We start from the raw sequence: 19,531 nt of genomic DNA on the forward strand, positions 1-19,531 counted from the left end.
CAACCTCCGCCTCCCAGGTTTAAGCAATTGTCCCGCCCCAGCCTCTCAAGTAGCTGGGACTACAGGCACACACCATCATTCCCAGCTAATTTTTGTATTTTTGTACAGATGGGGCTTTGCCATGTTGGCCAGGCTGGTCTCAAACTCCTGACCTCAGGTGATCCACCTGCCTTGGCCTCCCAAAGTGCTGGGATTATAGGTATGAGCCACTGCGCCCAGCCTAATAAATTTTAAAGTCTGATAGCAGATGAGAAGTGTTATGGACAACAATGTAAAGAAGGGGGACCGGAAAGCCTGGGGTTTTAATATGGTGGTGATTGATTGGGCTCCTAAAAAGGTGACATTAGAGCTAGGACAGTAAGGTGAGGAGCTACTGGGGAAGCGTGTTCCAGGTACAGGAACAGATACTGTGTGGCCCCAAGCTCCAGGACCAGGGAGACACCAGGGTGGCTGTAGATGAGAGGAAAAGAGAGCAGATAGATTTGGGGTTTTACTCTGAGAGAAGTGAGAACCCATTGCAGGGTTTCGAGCCAAGGAGTAACTCCATCTGATTCCCTTTGGAAAGAATCAGCCTGCCCCCCGTGTTGGAGTTAGACCGAAGGGCGTGCTTTCTGGGGCTACCTCTAATCCAGGTGAGGGAGAGCAGAGCTTCAGCCAAGCAGGTTGCAGGGAGGTAGGGAGAGGTTTTAGGTTCTGAAAACGTTTGGAAGGCAGAGCCTAGGGCTTGCAGATGGATAGGGAGCATTGTAGGAGAGAAGATGAGACTCCAGCATGACTTGGTGTTTGGCATGAGCACCTGCGAGATGGGGTTGCCTTTTACTTACTGCTGGGAGGAAGCCTGGGGGATAATGGAGTTATGAGGGAAATTGAGGGGTTCAGTCTTAGGTTTGAGTAGACACTTGAAGTTTGAAATTTAGCTTCCTTTGGCAATATGGAAACATTTGGGGGCACCACCCTCTTCTTGAACAACATGCTAATAAGTGCGTATAGAATGTCAGGGCCAAATAAGAACCTTTGCAGAGTTCAGCTGCCTGCAGCAGTTACTAAGGCTAGAAACTTGGCACTTTGAAAAAAGTGTTTTTCCTCCCAGCCCCCCTGCCCGGATGAAGTGAGTTGTGAAATGCTGCCTCTGCCTCCGAAAGTTCTGCCATAAACTCCATCCTTTCTGCCTCCACCACCTTATTAGCCTCTGCCTTTAGTCCCTGTCGCCAGAGGACAGTAGGGACTTTCTGCAATCTTGTCTTGGCACAGATTAACACTATCTCTTCCTAGAGTCCTTGGTCAGGGTTATCATTTCTATTTTTTTTTTTTTTAAACAGAGTCTCGCTCTGTCACCCAGGCTGGAGTGCAATGGTGTGATCTTGGCTCACTGCATCCTCTGCCTCCTGGGTTCAAGAGATTTTCCTGCTTCAGCCTCCTCCTGAGGAGCTGGAATTACAGGTGTGCACCACCACACCCAGCTAATTTTTGTATTTTTAGTAGAGATTTGTTAGTAGAGCCTTGGCCTCCCATAGTGCTGGAATTACAGGCGTGAGCCACCGCGAGGCCTAGGGTTATCATTTCTAAAATGCAAATCTGATTAGAACAGTTTCTGCTGTAGAGGCCCCAGGCTCTTTGCACAGACAGTTCCTGCACTTCTGCTCCCCACCTCCTTACTTCTGCAGATGCTTCAGCTTCAGGGACCAACTCACTTGTTCCAGGATAGCTTCCTAGGCCCCCTTCCCTGCTCTATGTCCTCATTGTCCCTGTTTCTTCTCCATCACAGTGGACATGCTACTGTGGTCTGAATTCTTAGGGTTTACCTTACTCCAGACTTTAAGCTTCATAGGGACAGGAGCCACGTTCCTCACCAGCAGCTAACTGAATACCTGCCACATGGTCAGGAGGTGGAGTTTACTCAATGCACGGGGGAACTCGAATGGCCTCTCCCTGCTTAGCACACAAATTCCAAACACCTCTAGCACCCGAGGCCTTCCCAGCCTTGCCTCAGTCTGCTTTCCAGTCTCCTCTTTCAACTCTCTTCCTCCTCCTCCCCTGTCTACCCGCGCTTTAGTAACTCTAAACTAATCCTGCGTGCCTTCAGTGCTGCAGAATATTTGCCCCCAGGGATTTCTTTCCAGAAATGCCTTTCTCCTCTCACTTTCTATTTCCCAACCAGATAGTGGCCCGGCTTGGGATTTGACCTTCAAGGCCAACTCAACAACCTTCCTCTCTCTCTCCATCCCTGACCATCAAGTATAATGACTGCTTTCTCTTCCATTTCTCCCGCTGGAAATACTCATGGTGAATGTCATGGTAAGGTGTTTATTTGCCACTATTCATGCATGTGGTGTATATTTCATGTGTTACTTTAGATACTTTGTAACTTTATATACATATATACTTGAAGTACTGTATATACTTTGTATCTTTATATATAATGCATAATTTGTTTATTGGATTGATGGGTGGGTAATAGAGGAACAATGGAATTTTACATTTTAGGAGGCTTGTTCCTTTAATTATCTTAGCTCTTTTATAAAGCACTGATATGTAACAAAATTACAGGTTTGAAGTCAGAAAGCTTGCAAAGTTTTTGCTTTTGTTTTGTTTTTAGGATAACTTTAGGGAGATTTCTAAGTATCGTGTAGGTTCAGTTAACCAATATAATATGTTTTTTAGGAGTATAAACATTATAGAGATGTCTGCCAAATAGTCAGTATGTTGATTGTAGCTTTAATTGTGAAAATTGAGGTGGGAACAGCTAAAGGCAGAGCTAACTGGTTTCCTCCCAGGTATTTATCATGAGTTGTGTGCCTTAGGCTGTGTTCCCTGTTGAATGTGGTTTTTCTGGTTGTTCCAACAGCACTGCTAAGTGTGCCCTTTGACATCACTAGAGAACTAATTTATACTGATGGTGCCACTCATATCTTTGGAAACTGGATGTGTTCTGACCAGCTCATTGATTTCCAACCTGTAGGATTACAGTAAAATTTAGACCTGAGTCACCACGCAGAGCCTCCTGCTGCTGTATGTGACATGAGTGAATCAAAATATGCCTGGACAGCTCATTATTTAACAGAGAGAAAACTCTGCCATTGGCTTTTGAAGAGCAGATGCCCAAACATAACTCGTCAGCCTGATTTTTTGGAAGCTTGAGCAAGGGAAACCTGGTAATCTCAGACCATTTAAAAAGTGAATTGAAGGATCAGGAAGTAAGGGAATTGCCTAACAATAGGAGATGCCCCACGCCCAGTGCTGAGAGAAGTAGACTATATACGCTTCATAAAACTGTCTGAATGCATGCTGGACTACTCCCATATCCTCTAAAGGAGGTAGTCTGACTCCTACAGAAACAGCTCCATTTTGATTTTAGGAGGTGGTTGTGATATAAGACTTACCATCTTAATTCTGCCATCAGTTGTAATCAGCATTAATTGTAAATCTCTTCCTGACAAAAATTCAAGTCCAGGCATGGCGCAGTGGCTTGCACCTGTAATTCCAGCACTCTGGGAGGCCGAGGTGGGCAGATCACTTGAACGGGAGTTCGAGACCAGGCTGGCCAACATGGTGAAACCCCGTCTCTACTAAAAATACAAAAATTAGCTAAGTGTGGTGGCATGTGCCTGTAATCCCAGCTATCAGGAGGCTGAAGCAGGAGAATCGCTTGAACTTGGGAGGCAGAGGTTGCAGTGAGCCGAGATCGTGCCACTGCACTCCAGCCTGGGCGACAGAGTGAGACTCCATTACAGAACAAAACAAACAAAATTCACATCCATGTTCCTAGCAGAACGGTGACTTTAACTCGTATCTGACTGTCCCTTTGCTGTTCTGTCCTTAACATTGGGGCATGTTGACACGTTTTCACCTACGGCTATGTTGCCACGAACTTGCGATCTGCCACAGTAGGCAAGCCCCAGTGTACCTGTCCCCTACGTGTGGTTTGCCCCCCAGGGGTAGCCTCCCCACTGGCTGGCTTGCTGTGCATCTCAAGGTCCCTGTCTCAGCCTCTCCTTCTCTTCTATCCCATTTCTACCCATCTGGAGCTTCTGCCTCAACAATTTGGCTCCAGGGGTATTCTGTTCTGAGGGTGGGCTGGCTGGAGGCAGGAGAAAGGAGCCTTGTGTCTCACGGAGTGAGGACGATCCCAAGGCATCACACATGGTGACTAAATTCTGTGGTGCCATTGCAGATAGAACACAGGCCTGTCAAGGCAAGTGGCATTTTGTGGACTGCTCTGGACAGATCTAAACAAATTTTGAGACATCTAACTGAAATGTGAAATCTTGGACTGCAGTTCCCATTGGCAGCTCGGGTGGGTGGGCACCTAGGGAGGCTTGCTAGGCTGAGGCACTTCTGCCTGACTGCAAGAAAAAGCAGTTCTCATTAGCCAGGCATGGTGGCACGCACTTGTAGTCCCAGCTAGTCAGGAGGCCGAGGCGGGAGAATTGCTTGAACCTGGGAGGCAGAGGTTGCAGTGAGCTGAGATCGCACCACTGCACTCCAGCCTGAATGGCAAAATGAGACCCTGTCTCAAAAAAAAAAAGCAGTTCAGCAGTTCTCAGCACGAGGGTTTTATGAGCAGGGTGCTGGGCTAGCTGGGTTTTAATCTGGGCTCTACTTCACACTTGTGAGACCACGGACAAGTTTCTTGACCTCAGTGTCTTCATTTACACAAGGGGAATAACAAGACCTACGTTATTGGATCCTTGTACATTTAAATGCATTTGTGTGTGTTAAATGCTTGGTATGGTACTTGACACATAGCATTGGCTCAATAAATGCTAGCTGGTGCTATCATTAATATATTATGAAATCAGAATTACAAATAAGGGTTCTTCGATCAGATCTACTATTTGCTGTGCATTTGGGATGCCCTGGGCTCAGTGCTCCTGAATGAGCTTACTTTCCCCACACCCATCTCAATTATCTACTCTGGAGTCATCTTTGGCTGTTTCTTGCCATTTGAGATAGTCCGATGGCATTTATGACATTTTAAAAATCAATTTAGAGGAAAGTGTGTGTGTTTTCATGAATTAAGGCTGAAACCAGTTGCCTGCTGGCTTAATGAAGTACTAGCAGTTTCTTGCTTTACCCCAGCACCTCCAAGGAGCCTTGCACTGAATTTCTTGCCGGTGGGTCTTGGTTTTAACTAAACGAGGAATTGGTGAATGAATGGTCTTCCATTCGTAGTGGGTTTGGAGTGGGAAGGTCCATGGGCATACCTAGAAAGGCTCTAGAGGAACTAGCTTTATTTGAACCCAAGGAAGGGGTTTAAGAGCAGAGCAGGGAGAAGGGAGCCAGTCAGATCTGGCAGGGCAGGCACAGGAGGAGATACGGCTCTGAGGATGGAGGAGATGTGAGGCAGGCAGAACGCATGGCTCTGGGGAATGGCGGCCAAGCCTTCCTGGCCATCAGAGGTTTTGAGCAATGCATACTCTTGGTTCTGCTTTCTTTCTGAGCTGCTCCTCCCCTTAATATGCCTGGGTCAGACTACGGTTGAGCAAGGAAGCTGTCTTGTCTGAGTATGCTTCCCAAAGCCACCTGTCCCTCACCATCAAGATCGGGATACTCAGCCACCCACCTTACTCAATGGGAAGCTGCCTACCTGATCCTTCACGGGAAGTGGGAGGTGGGCTTTTTTTTATCCAGGCTGGTCAAGTCCTTGCAAAGCAGCTGGGAAAACAAGAACATCTCTGAATTTTTATTTGTAGAAATTATCATCTACCTCTGGCTTCTTGGGCTTTTTAACTGGTTACAGTGTTTGCTGCTATGGTCGGCCCAAGGGTTAAGCCTTTCTGTTGGGTGTGTGTTTCATTTTACAGCATAAGTCATTTCCTCCTTGCATCAATTTCCACTTCTATCGTTGGTAGAGGGATTTGTTACCAGCTTGGCTTGCAACTATCTCTTGCGTTTTATTTTTAGAACTTAGAGTAAGGATTAGCTATATAATATTTTGAATCCTTCATACTGACTTCAGTAAAATACACAATAGAGAAATCTTTAAAAGCTTAGTTTTTTTGTTTTTGTTTTTTTGTTTTGCACATAAACAGTAAAAATGGCCTTTTAGAATTCTAATCTGGACTATATTTTCCTCTCTCAATTCCCTTGACTGGTTATTTTTAGGATTTACAGATGGCTTTGGAGAATAGGTATGATACTAGGATTCTTCCTAGTGGCTTAAGAAAATTCTTTTTTCTTTTTTCTTCTTTTTTTTTTTTTTTTTTTTTTTGAGACAGGGTCTCACTCTGTTGCCCAGACTGGAGTGCAGTGGAATGATCTTTGCTCACTGCAATCTCCGCCTCCTGGGTTCAAGCGATTTCCCCGCCTCAGCATCCCCAGTAGCTGGGACTACAGGCACATACCACCACACCTGGCTAATTTTTGTATTTTTTAGTAGAGACGGGGTTTCACTATATTGGCAAGGCTGGTCTTGAACTCCTCACTGCAGGTGATCCGCCTGCCTCAGCCTCCCAAAATGCCAGGATTACAGGCATGAGCCACTGCTCCCAGCCAGAATTCCTTATATCTCATTATAAAGGTGACATCTAGGATATTTGTAGATTGTACATAATGTATAATCGTTAACTGTCTAGCTTTATACGCTATAGATTTTTAAAAAATCAATTTAGAGCTCCGTGTGTATATATTTGTATGTGTGTCTGTTTTCGTGAATGAAGACCCAAACCAGTTGGTTGCTGGCTTCAGGCAGTAGAACCGAAATGCCTGGCAAGTCTTAGATCTAATCCTGCTTATACTTCATTTCTTGGACCAGTGCTGGCTTAGGGAACTTTCCGGGATGATGAAAGTGTTCTGCTTTTTTTTTTCTTTTAGATGGAGTTTCGCTGTTGTTGCCCAGGCTGGAGTGCAATGGCACGATCTTGGTTCACCGCAACCTCTGCCTCCTGGGTTCAAGCGATTTTCCTGCCTCAGCCTCCTGAGTAGCTGAGATTATAGGCGCGCACCACCACGCCTAGTTAACGTTTTGTATTTTTAGTAGAAACAGGGTTTCACCATGTTAGCCAGGCTGTCTCAAACTCTTGACCTCAGGTGTTCCACCCGCCTCGCCCTCCCAAAGTGCTGGCATTACAGGCATGAGCCACCCAGCCCAGCCTGAAAGTGTTCTGTCTCTAGCCACTAGTCACGGGTGGCTTGTTGAACACTTGAAATAAGGGTAGTGCGACTGCTGATCTGGCTTCTAATTTTAGCTCATAGCCACACATGGCTCGTGGCCACTGTACTGAAAGGCACAATGGCCTTGGGTTGTTCTTACCTGAGCAGCAGAAGGCTTTCTGAGGAACTGGAGCTTGGATTGTGTGAGATGGTCCGAGAATTAGAGGGGCATGTACCACTGCCCCCTTCCCCACATGCTTAGACTGCGACTCTATTGTACCTATGCCTTCTCCCGGAGGCGATGAGCTCACCTTAGTTCTTAGAGCTTCAATTCTTGAATGCCGCAAGCCTGCCTGAGGTTGGCTTCCTGTTACCCTGTGGATAAACTCTAGACTCCTAATGCCCTTTTTGATAGATCTCACCTCTCTCTTCCTTACTCATTACTTTCCCTATCACTCTCTGACTGCCCATGACATGGAAAGATTTGCAATTTCAAGAACAGGCTGTTCTTACCTCTAGACCTATGCAAATCGGGCACTCTCCACCTGAAATGCTCTATCCCTTTCATGCACCTATCTGACTCCTACATGTCCTCTAGGTCTCAGGTTATATCTCAATTTCTGCACCACCTCCTCTGGGAAGGGTTTCCTTGACCTCTCCTAGGACAGATGGGTGCCTTTACCTACTATGTGTACTGAGTGGATTCCCATCACAGCACACTTGATTGAAACTGCTTATTTACCTACAAGTCCCTCTTCCTGCCCTAGAGCTTCTTAAAGGGTGGTCCCTCTACTGGCAGCACTGGCATCACCTGGGAACTCGATGGAAATGAAGAGTCTTAGACCTCAGCCCAGTCCTCCTGAATCAGAAATCCTGAGCATAGGGACTAGCAATTTGTCCTCAACAAGCCCACCAGAGGATTTTCATATGTGCTAAAGTTTGAAAGCCATTGGGCTGAACTCTTAGCCCCATGAAGGTAGGATCCGTGATTTTTGGCTTGCCACTGTCCCTAGCTTTTAGCACACTGCCTGGCTAGATACTTGAGAAACACAGCCAGAGAAGAAATCCCAGTTATTCTTTTGGCAACTTGTCTGATCAGGAATTTTTTTAGTTGAAATCAGTTTAAATCTCTTCTCCTTTCTCCAAAGGAGATAAAGAACAACTGAGCACTTTTAAAAAAATTATTGTCATCCAGGCTCGGTGGCTCCCACCTGTGGATCACCTGAGGTCAGGAGTTCAAGACCAGCCTGGCCAATATGGTGAAACCACGTCTTTACTAAAAATGCAAAAGATGAGCCAGGTGTGGTGGCAGGCACCTGTAATCCCAGCTACTGGAGAGGCTGAGGCAGGAGAATCACTTGAACCCGGGAGGCAGAGGTTGCAGTGAGCCGAGATGGCACCATTGCACTCCAGCCTGGGCAACAAGAGCAAAACTCTGTCTCAAAAAAAGAAAAAAAAAAAAAGAAAGAAAAAGAAAGAAAGAAAGAAAAGAAAAAAATATATTGTGGTAAAATATACACAACATAGAATCTACCATCTTAACTTTTCTTTTTTCTTTTTTTGAGATAGAGTCTTCCTTTGTCGCCCCAGCTGGAGTGCAATGGCGTGATCTCGGCTCACTGCAACCTCCACCTCTGAGGTTCGAGCGATTCTCCTGCCTCAGCCTCCTCCGTAGTGCCTGCCACCATGCCTGGCTAATTTTTGTATTTTTAGTAGAGACGGGGTTTCACCATGTTGGCCAGGCTGGTCTCGAACTCCTGCCCTCAGATGATTCAGTCAGCTTCCCAAAGTGCTGGGATTACAAGTGTGAGCCACTGCGCTCGGTCTTAACCCTTTTTTTTGTTTTTTTTTTTTTTTTTGAAATGGAATCTTGCTCTGTCACCCAGGCTAGAGTGCAGTGGCGCGATCTTGGCTCACTGCAACCTCCACCTCCCAGGTTCGAGCGATTTTCCTGCCTTAGCCTCCTAAGTAGCTGGGACTACAGGTGCCCACCATTACGCCTGGCTAATTTTTTGTATTTTCAGTAGAGATGGGGTTTCACCATATTGACCAGGCTGGTCTCGAACTCCTGACCTTGTTATCTGCCTGCCTTGGCCTTCCAAAGTACTGGGATTACAAGCACGAGCCACTGCACCTGACCCAACCATTTTTAATTGTACACTTCAGTGTCTTTCAGGGCATTCACATGGTTGGGCAACCATCACCACTATCCACCTCCAAAACTTCTTCATCTTCTCCAACTGAAGCTCTGCACTCATAAAACAATTCCCAACCCTTGGCAACCATCATCTACTTTCTGTCTCTGAATTTGCCTACTCTGCATTCCTCATATAAGTGGAATCATACAGTATGTGTCCTTCTGTGACTGGTTTATTTTACTTAGCATAATGTCTTTAAGGTTGATCCACGTCATAGGACGCATGCGCCAGGATTCCCTTTTTAAGGCCACATGGTAGTTCCTTGTCTCTATGCCACGTTTTGTGTATCCAGTTATCAGATAGCATTTGGATTGTTTCTACGTCTTTGCTTTTGTGAATATCGCTGTTGTGAACATGGGTCTACTGTATAAATATCTGCTCAGATTCCTGCCTTCAATTCTTTTGGGTATATACCCAGAAGTGCGATTGCTAGATCCAATGGTAATTCTATGTTTATTTTTTGAGGAACCGTTATGCTATTTTCCACAGTGGCTGCACCATTTTATATTGCCACTGGCAGTGCAAAAGTGTTTCAACTCCTCCACAACCTCACCAACACTTATTTTCTGTTTTTTGACAACTGAAAGTGAAAAGTTAATCCAAGAATAGTGTCAGGCCAGGCATGGTGGCTCACACCTGTAGTCCTAGCACTTTGGGAGGCTGAGGCAGGTGGATCACTTGAAGCCAGGAGTTTGAGACCAGACTGCCTAACATAGTGAAACCCCATCTCTACTAAAAATATAAAAATTAGCCAGGTGTGGTGGCGGGAGCCTGTAATCCCAGCTACTGGGAAGGCTGAGGCAGGAGAATCACTTGAACCCAGGAGGGGGAGGTTGCAGTGAGCTGAAGTCGCACCACCGCACTGCAGCCTGGGCTGCAGAACAAGACTCTGAAGGAAGGAAGGAAGGAAGGAAGGAAGGAAGGAAGGAAGGAAGGAAGGAAGGAAGGAAGGAGGGAGGGAGGGAGGGAGGGAGGGAGGGAGGGAGGGAGGGAGGGAGGGAGGGAAGGAGGGAGGGAAGGAGGGAGGGAAAGAAGGAAAAAAGGAAAGAAGGAAAGAAAGAAAGGCTCCCTGGGTAACATGACTGCACAGTCATGGCGGAGGTGACCAAAGCCACATGTCTCTAGTTCATTCATCTGTCCATGCCAAATGGATCATGGGAAAGGTGATTGGGACAAAAATGCAAAAGACTGCTAAAGCAAGAGTGACCACGCCTGTTCTGGATCCCTATTTATTAAAGTATTATAATCAGTGGAAAGCCTCCTTTGTTCATGATGGCCTTTGGCAGTGCACAGCTGGGGATATCATGCTTCTCAGAGCTTTACCTGTCCCATGAATGAAGCATGTGAAACATGAACTGGCCAAGAATGTTTTCAAAGTTGGAAAAGTCATAGATCCAGTGACAGGAAAGCCCTGTGCAGGAACTACTTACCTGGAGAGTCTGTTGAGTTCGGAAACTACGCAGCTAAGCAAAAATCTGGAAGAACTCATTATCTCTTTAGCACAGTGAAGGAGGAGTGGAAGAAGGAGCTAAAGGGAAAGACTGACATGTTTATATTATGGAAAAAGAAATTTTTCAAAGCTTCATCACAAACAACAACTACAACAAGAGAAGAATTGTGTCAGAGGAAGAGAAAGTTTTCCAAACTTTCTTAAATTTACTTACTTGGTCATTAAAACCCATACATTGAGTACTTATTGTGTGATAATGAGAGGTGACAACATGCTAGCAGCCCTCGCTCTCAGCACCTCCTCCAAGCAGTGGGACATTTACTATCGCCGAGTGGTGGGCACCAACGGACCCCTTTCGCTTGCTATTCTGTCCTATTTTTCCTTAGAATTTCGGGGGCTAAATACCAGGCACCTGTCGGCCAGTTAAAAGTGACTAGCGCAGCCGCTGGGCTAAAGACACGGGTATCAGGCTTTCTGGGAAAGGGCTCTCTGACAATCCCTGACTCTTCGGAGTTGGGAGCATTGATTTGCCTAGAACCAGCTTCCGCTTTTCCTGTACTTCTGGGCTGAGCCGAGGGTTGACAGAGAGGAAAGCCATGCAGCTCCGGGGTCCCGACAACAAGTTGGTTGACCCCGCGGCCATGAGCAGAACTGTCAAAGGCATGTCACCAAAGTGAGACTCGCCCATCTATCCTATCTATCCTCACCCTTGCACCCCTGGGTCCTAATGCCTGCCAGACAAACTTCCTCTCGTCTCTCTTCTCTGAGGCTAGTCCTGCTTCTAAAAATCACTTCCTGTCTCTGGTGCTTTTCTATTTTCTCCTATAAGAACGACTTCTAGTATAAACTCCAGGACTCTGTTACCTTCTTTAGGCACCTGGGCTCACCAATCAGAAAGACATAATTTTTGCCCAAAGCCCCGTTGTAGCGGGGACTACCTGGAATTTTAGGATCCCTTCTCAGACAAGCAGACCTAACAAAAGCTATTCCTGAAGCTAGGATATGGGGAGCCTCAGAAATTTTATCCTTCCTATTCATATAAGTGAGGACAAAAGGTGCCACTCTTCCAACCCTGGAGCTCCCTTCCCTCCCTCAGGGTATGGCCTCCACTTGATTTTTGGGGCACAACATCTTCATAATACAGGGGTAAAGTCCCAGTACTAACAGGAGAATGCTTAGGACCCTAAAAGGTTTCTGAGAATGCGTCGGCAGGGGCCACTAAATCTGATTTTTCTCAGTCCTCTTTGTGGTCTAGGAGGACAGGCAAGGTGCAGGTTTTCGAGAATGTGTGGGTAAGAGCCACTAAATCCGACCTTCCTCGGTCCTCCATGTGGTCTGCTGCTGCCTCGGTGAGCACAACTCTTCCGATCAGCAGGGTCCAGGGACCGTTGTGGGTTCTTGGGCAGGAGTTGTTTCTGCTGCTGTGTTGGTGAATACAACTATTCTGATCAGCAGGGTCCAGGGATCATTGCGGGTTCTTGGGAAGGGGGAGAAACAAAACAAACCAAAATCACGGGCGGTTTTGTCTTTCAGATGGGAAACACTCAGGCGTCAACAGGCTCACCCTTGAAATGCATCCTAAGCCATTGGGACCAATTTGACCCGCAAACCCTGAAAAAGAGGTGGCTCATTTTTTTCTGCACTATGGCTTGGAACCAATATTCTCTCTGATGGGGAAAAATGGCCACCTGAGGGAAGTACAAATTACAATACTATCCTGCAGCTTGACCTTTTCTGTAAGAGGGAAGGCAAATGGAGTGAAATACCTTATGTCCAAGCTTTCTTTTTATTGAGGGAGAATACACAACCTTGCAAAGCTTACAATTTACATCCCACAGGTGGACCTCTCAGCTTACCCCCATATCCTAGCCTCCCTATAGCTCCCCTTCCTATAAATGATAATCCTCCTCTAATCTCCCCTGCCCAGAAGGAAATAAGCAAAGAAATATCCAAAGGACCATAAAACCCCCAGGGCTATTGGTTATGTCCCCTTCAAGCTGTAGAGGGAGGGGAATTTGGCCCAGCCCGGGTACATGTCCCCTTCTCCCTCTCTGATTTAAAGCAGATCAAGGCAGACCTTGGGAAGTTTTCAGATGATCCCCTGATAGGTACATAGATGTCCTACAGGTCTAGGGCAAACCTTCAACCTCGCTTGGAGAGATGTCATGCTACTGTTAGATCAAACCCTGGCCTTTAATGAAAAGAATGTGGTTTTAGCTGCAGCCTGAGAGTTTGGAGATACCTGGTATCTTAGTCAAGTAAATGATAGAATGACAGCTGAAGAAAGGGATAAATTTCCTACCAGTCAGCAAGCCATCCCCAGTATGGATCCCCACTGGGACCTCGACTCAGATCATGGGAATTGGAGTCGTAAACATCTGCTGACCTGTGTTCTAGAAGGACTAAGGAGAATTAGGAAAAAAGCCATGAATTATTCAATGATGTCCACCATAACTCAGGGAAAGGAAGAAAATCCTTCTGCCTTCCTTGAGTGGCTACAGGAGGCCTTAAGAAAATACACTCCCCTGTCACCTGAATCACTCGAGGGTCACTTGATTCTAAAAGATAAATTTATTACCCAATCAGCTGCAGATATCAGGGGAAAGCTCCGAAAGCAAGCCCTGGGTCCTGAACGAAATCTGGAGGCATTATTAAACCTGGCAACATTGGTGTTCCATAATAGGGACCAAGAGGAACAGGCCCAAAAGGAAAAGCAAGATCAGAGAAAGGCCACAGCCTTAGTCGTGGCCCTCAGACAAACAAACCTTGGTGGTTCAGAGAGGACAGAAAATGGAGCAGGCCAATCACCCGGTGGGGCTTGTTATCAGTGTGGTTTACTAGGACACTTTAAAAAAGATTGTCCAATGAGAAACAAGCTGCCCCCTCGTCCCTGTCCACTATGCCGAGGCAATCACTGGAAGGTGCACTGCCCCAGAGGATGAGGGTTCTCTGGGTCAGAAGCCCCCAACCAGATGCTCCAACAACAGGACTAAGGGTGCCCGGGGCAAGCGCCAGCTCATGTCACCACCCTCACTGAGCCCCGGGTACGTTTAACCATTGAGGGCCAGGAAGTTGACTTCCTCCTGGACACTGGCATGGCCTTCCCAGTATTAATCTCCTGTCCTGGATGACTGTCCTCAAGGTCCATTACTATCCGAGGAATCCTGGGACAGCCTCTAACCAGGTGTTTCTCCCACCTACTCAGCTGTAATTGGGAGACTTTGCTCTTTCACATGCCTTTCTTGTTATGCCTGAAAGCCCCACACCCTTGTTAGGAAGGGATATATTAGCCAAGGCTGAAGCTATTATCTACATGAATATAGGGAACAAGTTACCCATTTGTTGTCCCCTGCTTGAGGAGGGAATCAACCCTAAAGTCTGGGCATTGGAAGGACAATTTGAAAGGGCAAAAAATGCCCGCCCAGTCCAAATCAGGTTAAAAGATCCCAACACTTTTCCTTATCAAAGGCAATATCCCTTAAGGCCTGAAACTCATAAAGGATTACAGGATATTGTTAAACATTTAAAAGCTCAAGACTTAGTAAGGAAATGCAGCAATCCCTGCAACACCCCAATTTTAGGAGTACAAAAACCAAATGGTCAGTGGAGACTAGTGCAAGATCTTAGACGCATCAGTGAGGCAGTAATTCCTCTATACCCAGTTGTACCCAACCCCTATACCTTGCTTTCTCAAATACCAGAGGAAGCAGAACAGTTCACTGTTCTGGACCTCAAGGATGCCTTTTTCTGTATTCCCCTGAACTCTGACTCCCAGTTTCTCTTTGCCTTTGAGGATCCCACAGACCACACGTCCCAACTTAGGTGGACAGTCTTGCTCCAAGGGTTTCGGGATAGCCCTCATCTGTTTGGTCAGGCACTGGCCCAAGATCTAGGCCACTCCCAAGTCCAGGCGCTCTGGTCCTTCAGTATGTGGATGACTTACTTTTGGCTACCAGTTCAGAAGCCTCATGCCAGCAGGCTACTCTAGATCTCTTGAACTTTCTAGCTAATCAAGGGTACAAGGTGTCTAGGTCGAAGGCCCAGCTTTGCCTACAGCAGGTCAAATATCTAGGCCTAATCTTAGCCGGAGGGACCAGGGCCCTCAGCAAGGAATGAATACAGCCTATACTGGCTTATCCTTGCCCTAAGACATTAAAACAGTTGCAGGGGTTCCTTGGAATTTTGCCGACTATGGATCCCTGGCGAGATAGCCAGGCCCCTCTATACTCTAATCAAGGAAACCCAGAGGGCAAATAGTCATCTGGTAGAATGGGGACCAGAGGCAGAAACAGCCTTCAAAACCTTAAAGCAGGCCCTAGTACAAGCTCCAGCTTTAAACCTTCCCACAGGACAAAACTTCTCTTTATGTGTCACAGAGAGAGCAGGGATAGCTCTTGGAGTCCTTACTCAGTCTCGTGGGAGAACCCCACAACTAGTGGCATACCTAAGTGAGGAAACTGATGTAGTAGCAAAAGGCTGGCCTCACTGTTTAAGGGTAGTTGCAGCACTAGCTGTCTTAGTGTCAGAGGCTATCAAGATAACACAAGGAAAGGATCTCACTGTCTGGACTACTCATGATGTAAATGGCATACTAGGTGCCAAAGGAAGTTTATGGCTATTAGATAACCACCTACTTAGATACCAGGCGCTACTCCTTGAGGGACCAGTGCTTCAAATACACACATGCGTGGCCCTCAACCCTGCCACTTTTCTCCCAGAGGATGGGGAACCAATCAAGCATGACTGCCAACAAATTATAGTCCAGACTTATGCCGCCCGAGATGGTCTCTTAGAAGTCCCCTTAGCTAATCCTGACCTTAACCTATATACCAATGGAAGCTCATTTGTGGAGAATGGGATACGAAGGGCAGGTTATGCCATAGTTAGTGATGTAACCATATTTGAAAGTAAGCCTTTTCCCCCAGGACCAGTGCCCAGTTAGCAGAACTAGTGGCACTTACCTGAGCCTTAGAACTGGGAAAGGGAAAAAGAATAAGTGTGTATACAGATAGCAAGTATGCTTATCTGATCGTATATGCCCATGCTGCAGTATGGAAAGAAAGGGAGTTCCTAACCTCGGGGAACCCCCATTAAATACCACAAGGAAATCATGGAGTTACTGCATGCAGTGCAAAAACCGAAGAAGGTGTCAGTCTTACGCTGCCAGAGCCATCAAAAAGGGGAAGGAGAAGGGAGAACAGCAGCATAAGCAGCTGGCAGTGGCAGCAGAAAGGAAAGAGAGACTAAGAGAAAGGTGGGGGGCGGAAGAGACAGAGAGAAAAAGAGGGTGTCAGAGAGAAAGAGACAATGAAGAAGTCAAAAAAGAGAGATAGAAAGAGTAAAGAAAAAATGGTGTGCCCTATTTCTTTAAAAGCCACCAGAGTAAGTTTCTAAATGTCTACCCAGCCAAGGCATATTCTTCTTATGAGGAACATCAACCTCTATCTGCCTCCCCACTAACTGCACAGGCACCTGCACCTTCTTCTGTCGAAGTCCCAACGTTAACATTGTCCCAGGAAATCAGACCTTATGAATACCCCTCAAAGCTCAAGTCTGTCAATGCAGAGCCATACAACGAATACCCCTACTTACAGGGTTAGGAATGGCTACTGCTACAGGAATCAGAATAGCCGGTTTATCTACTTCATATTCCTACTACCACACACTCTCAAAGGATTTCTCAGACAGTTTGCACTCCATCCAAGGCTTCATTTTATTTTATTTTATTTTATTGTTTTTTGAGACAGAGTCTCACTCTGTCGCTCAGGCTGGAGGGCGGTGGTGCAATCTCGGCTCACTGCAACCTCTGCCTCCTGGGTTCAAGCGATTCTCGTGCCTCAGCCTCCTGGAGTAGCTGGGACTACAGGTGCGCACCACCATGCCTGGCTAATTTTTGTATTTTTAGTAGAGACGGGGTTTCACCATGTTGGTCAGGCTGCTCTCCAGCCCCTGACCTCATAATCCACCCACCTTGGCCTCCCAAGGTGTTGGAATTATAGGCGTGAGCCACCGCACCCAACCAACTCCATCTTAAATAAAAAAATAAAAAGTATCTTCCTTATTACCTTGGTGAACAAAGAGGAGGATATAGTATAGCCACATTTCCTTGTCAGAAGCTTCATGAAGATGAGAAGAGGTTGCAGGAGGTTCGGGTTAAGTGCCAGAAGGTGCATTACTCTTAGACTGGATCTTGTGGAAGCCACTAACTGCTCTTTCCCTTAGAAGAAACCATGTTCAGTTTGGTGAAGGTGGAAGAGCAAGGCGAAGGTGGAGATGGGCTGGCCACAGAGGGGGTTCCTCAGGCATCTCTGGGGCTGCAGGCTCTGTTCCCAGCTGGCAGGGCCTTAGGGTCAGGCCCTTTCCCTCTGCTGGATCTAGGACAGGTAGAAGCAGAAGCTACTCAAGTATCTCATCCACCCAGGCATTATCCTCGAGTGATTGTGTTTATGCAATGTTAATCCTGAGACTTTGTTAATCATGATGTTACTGTACTGAATTCATCTTTGGCTTTCTACCGGGAATTAAAATCACTATGTGGGAGGATAATTTTTAGTCATTTTCCCCCCCCGATCTTTGTATATTGGAGAGATTTGGAGAGATTGGCCAACTTGGAATATCCAGATACTGCAGTACCAACCTCCTTCTTGCTGGTGTGTAGAGGGTTTGGAGTGATAGCTTCTTTCTAGTGCCTTTGAACTTGGGTGCTAGTGACAAAGTGAGTGGACCTCCTAGCAGCTCTCCTACATGATGGGAATGGTAGGAGAGTGGTAGGAACTGCCAGTCAGAGACAATGAAGCTGCAGTTGGCAGTTGGCTTGCACGGGGCAGGACTAGAAGTTTCCTGACAGCGATGGTGGCCTGTTCTGAGTCATCCAAATACCTCTTTTTTTTTTTTTTTTTAAGACTGAGTCTCACTCTGTTGCCCAGGCTGGAGTGCAGTGGCGCAATCTTTGCTCACCGCAAGCTCCGCTTCCCGGGTTCACACCATTCTCCTGCCTCAGCCTCCCGAGTAGAGTAGCTGGGACTACAGGCTCCCACCACCATGCCCGGCTAATTTTTTTTTGTATTTTTAGTAGAAATGGGGTTTCATTGTGTTAGTCAGGATGGTCTCCATCTCCTGACCTCATGATCTGCCTGCCTCGGCCTCCCAAAGTGCTGGGATTACAGCCATGAGCCACCACGCCCAGCCCTTCCTGGTTTCTTTGATAACCACTTGCCATGAGTTACCAGATTATCTGTCAGGGATTAAAGGTTCACAAGGTGATTTTCTGAAAAATTTTCAGTGAGTATTTACTTAGTTGCTACTATTGGAGCTACCACCTTAGATTGAAATTTTGCCTAGGGAAGGTCCCTGGAGTCATAAGTATCTTGCCTAGAGGTTGATAAATTTACTGCAGTAATTTACCGCAGTTAAGAAAAGCTAGACTTTAAGGACTTAGGGTGGTAGATGAAGACTTCTGTCTTGGAAAACAGAGAAAGAAAGGGAAGCAAGCCATGGTGGGATCTATGGATTTCTTTTTTTTTTTTTTTTTGAGATGGAGTCTCACTCTGTTGCCCAGGCCGGAGTGCAGTGGCGCCATCTCAGCTCATTGCAACCTCCACCTCCCAGGTTCAAGTGATTCTCCTGCCTCAGTCTCCCACGTAGCTGGGACTACAGGGGCACGCCACCACGCCCGGCTAATTTTTGTATTTTTAGTAGAGATGGGGTTTCACCATGTTGGCCAGGATGGTCTTAATCTCTTGACCTCGTGATTCTCCCGCCTTAGCCTCCCAAAGTGCTGGGATTACAGGCATGAGCCACCGTGACCGGCCTATGGATTTCTTTAAAAAGTTTTCCAGGAAAATGGTTTATACACAGACATAAGACATAAATATTTCTCTACTTGCAAACAGTTGCCTGAGAAGTGACTTCTAGTGATTATAGGAGATATTGCTAAGTGGAAAAAGCAAAGTGCAAAAGAACATATATATTCTACTTTTGTAAAAGAAAAAAGGAAACATATGGAAAAATATAACTATCTTCGTTTTTTTTTTTTTTTTTTTTTGCTCTTGTTGCCCAGGCTGGAGTGCAATGGCACAATCTTGGCTCACCACAGCCTCTGCCTCCCGAGTTCAAGCGATTCTCCTGCCTCAGCCTCCCAAGTAGCTGGGATTACAGGCATGCGCCACCATACCCGGCTAATTTTGTATTTTTTTTTTTTTTTAGTAGAGACAAGGTTTCTCCATGTTAGTCAGGCTGGTCTCAAACTCCTGACCTCAGGTGATCCACCTGCCTCAGCCTCCCAAAGTGCTGGGATTACAGGAGTGAGTGAGCCACCGTGCCTGGCCTATCTTCTTATCTTTATAGAACACACAGAAAGGATAAACAGAAAACAGTAAAGTCGATTACCAACAAAGGGTGGCTGGGAACAAGGAGAAGGGATTATGTGAGGAAGGTTACTTTTCTAAGACACCCTTTTGCATAGTTTTGACTTTGGGGAGCCTATGTCCTACATATTCAAACATAAATTTAAATCAAGGATGGGGCCAGACTCGGTGGCTCATGCCTATAATCTCAGCTCTTCGGGAGACTGAGGTGGGAGGATTGTTTGAGCTGAGGACCAAATGCTCCTCCCACTCAAGACCAGCCTGAGCCACATAGTGAGACCCCCATCCCTATTCTTTTAAGTTATATTTAAATATCAGTATATATATAATAGGGATAGGAGAAACTCTAAAACTGAGAGCAACATGAAATGAAGAAACCCAACTGTATTTCAAATGAATTCCATAACCACAGTGAAGAGGGGAAA

General features: G+C 46.3%; 1 protein-coding gene and 1 pseudogene across 4 annotated transcripts in view; both read left to right on the top strand.

The window, feature by feature from the left end:
* Positions 1-19,531, top strand: part of ATP8B1 (ATPase phospholipid transporting 8B1) — a 158,347-nt gene that overhangs the window by 29,535 nt on the left and 109,281 nt on the right. The window lies entirely within an intron of this gene.
* Positions 10,328-10,860, top strand: LOC103244218 (small ribosomal subunit protein uS17m pseudogene; annotated as a pseudogene).

Source organism: Chlorocebus sabaeus, chromosome 18, assembly GCF_047675955.1.
Source record: "Chlorocebus sabaeus isolate Y175 chromosome 18, mChlSab1.0.hap1, whole genome shotgun sequence".
Lineage (NCBI taxonomy): Eukaryota > Metazoa > Chordata > Mammalia > Primates > Cercopithecidae > Chlorocebus > Chlorocebus sabaeus.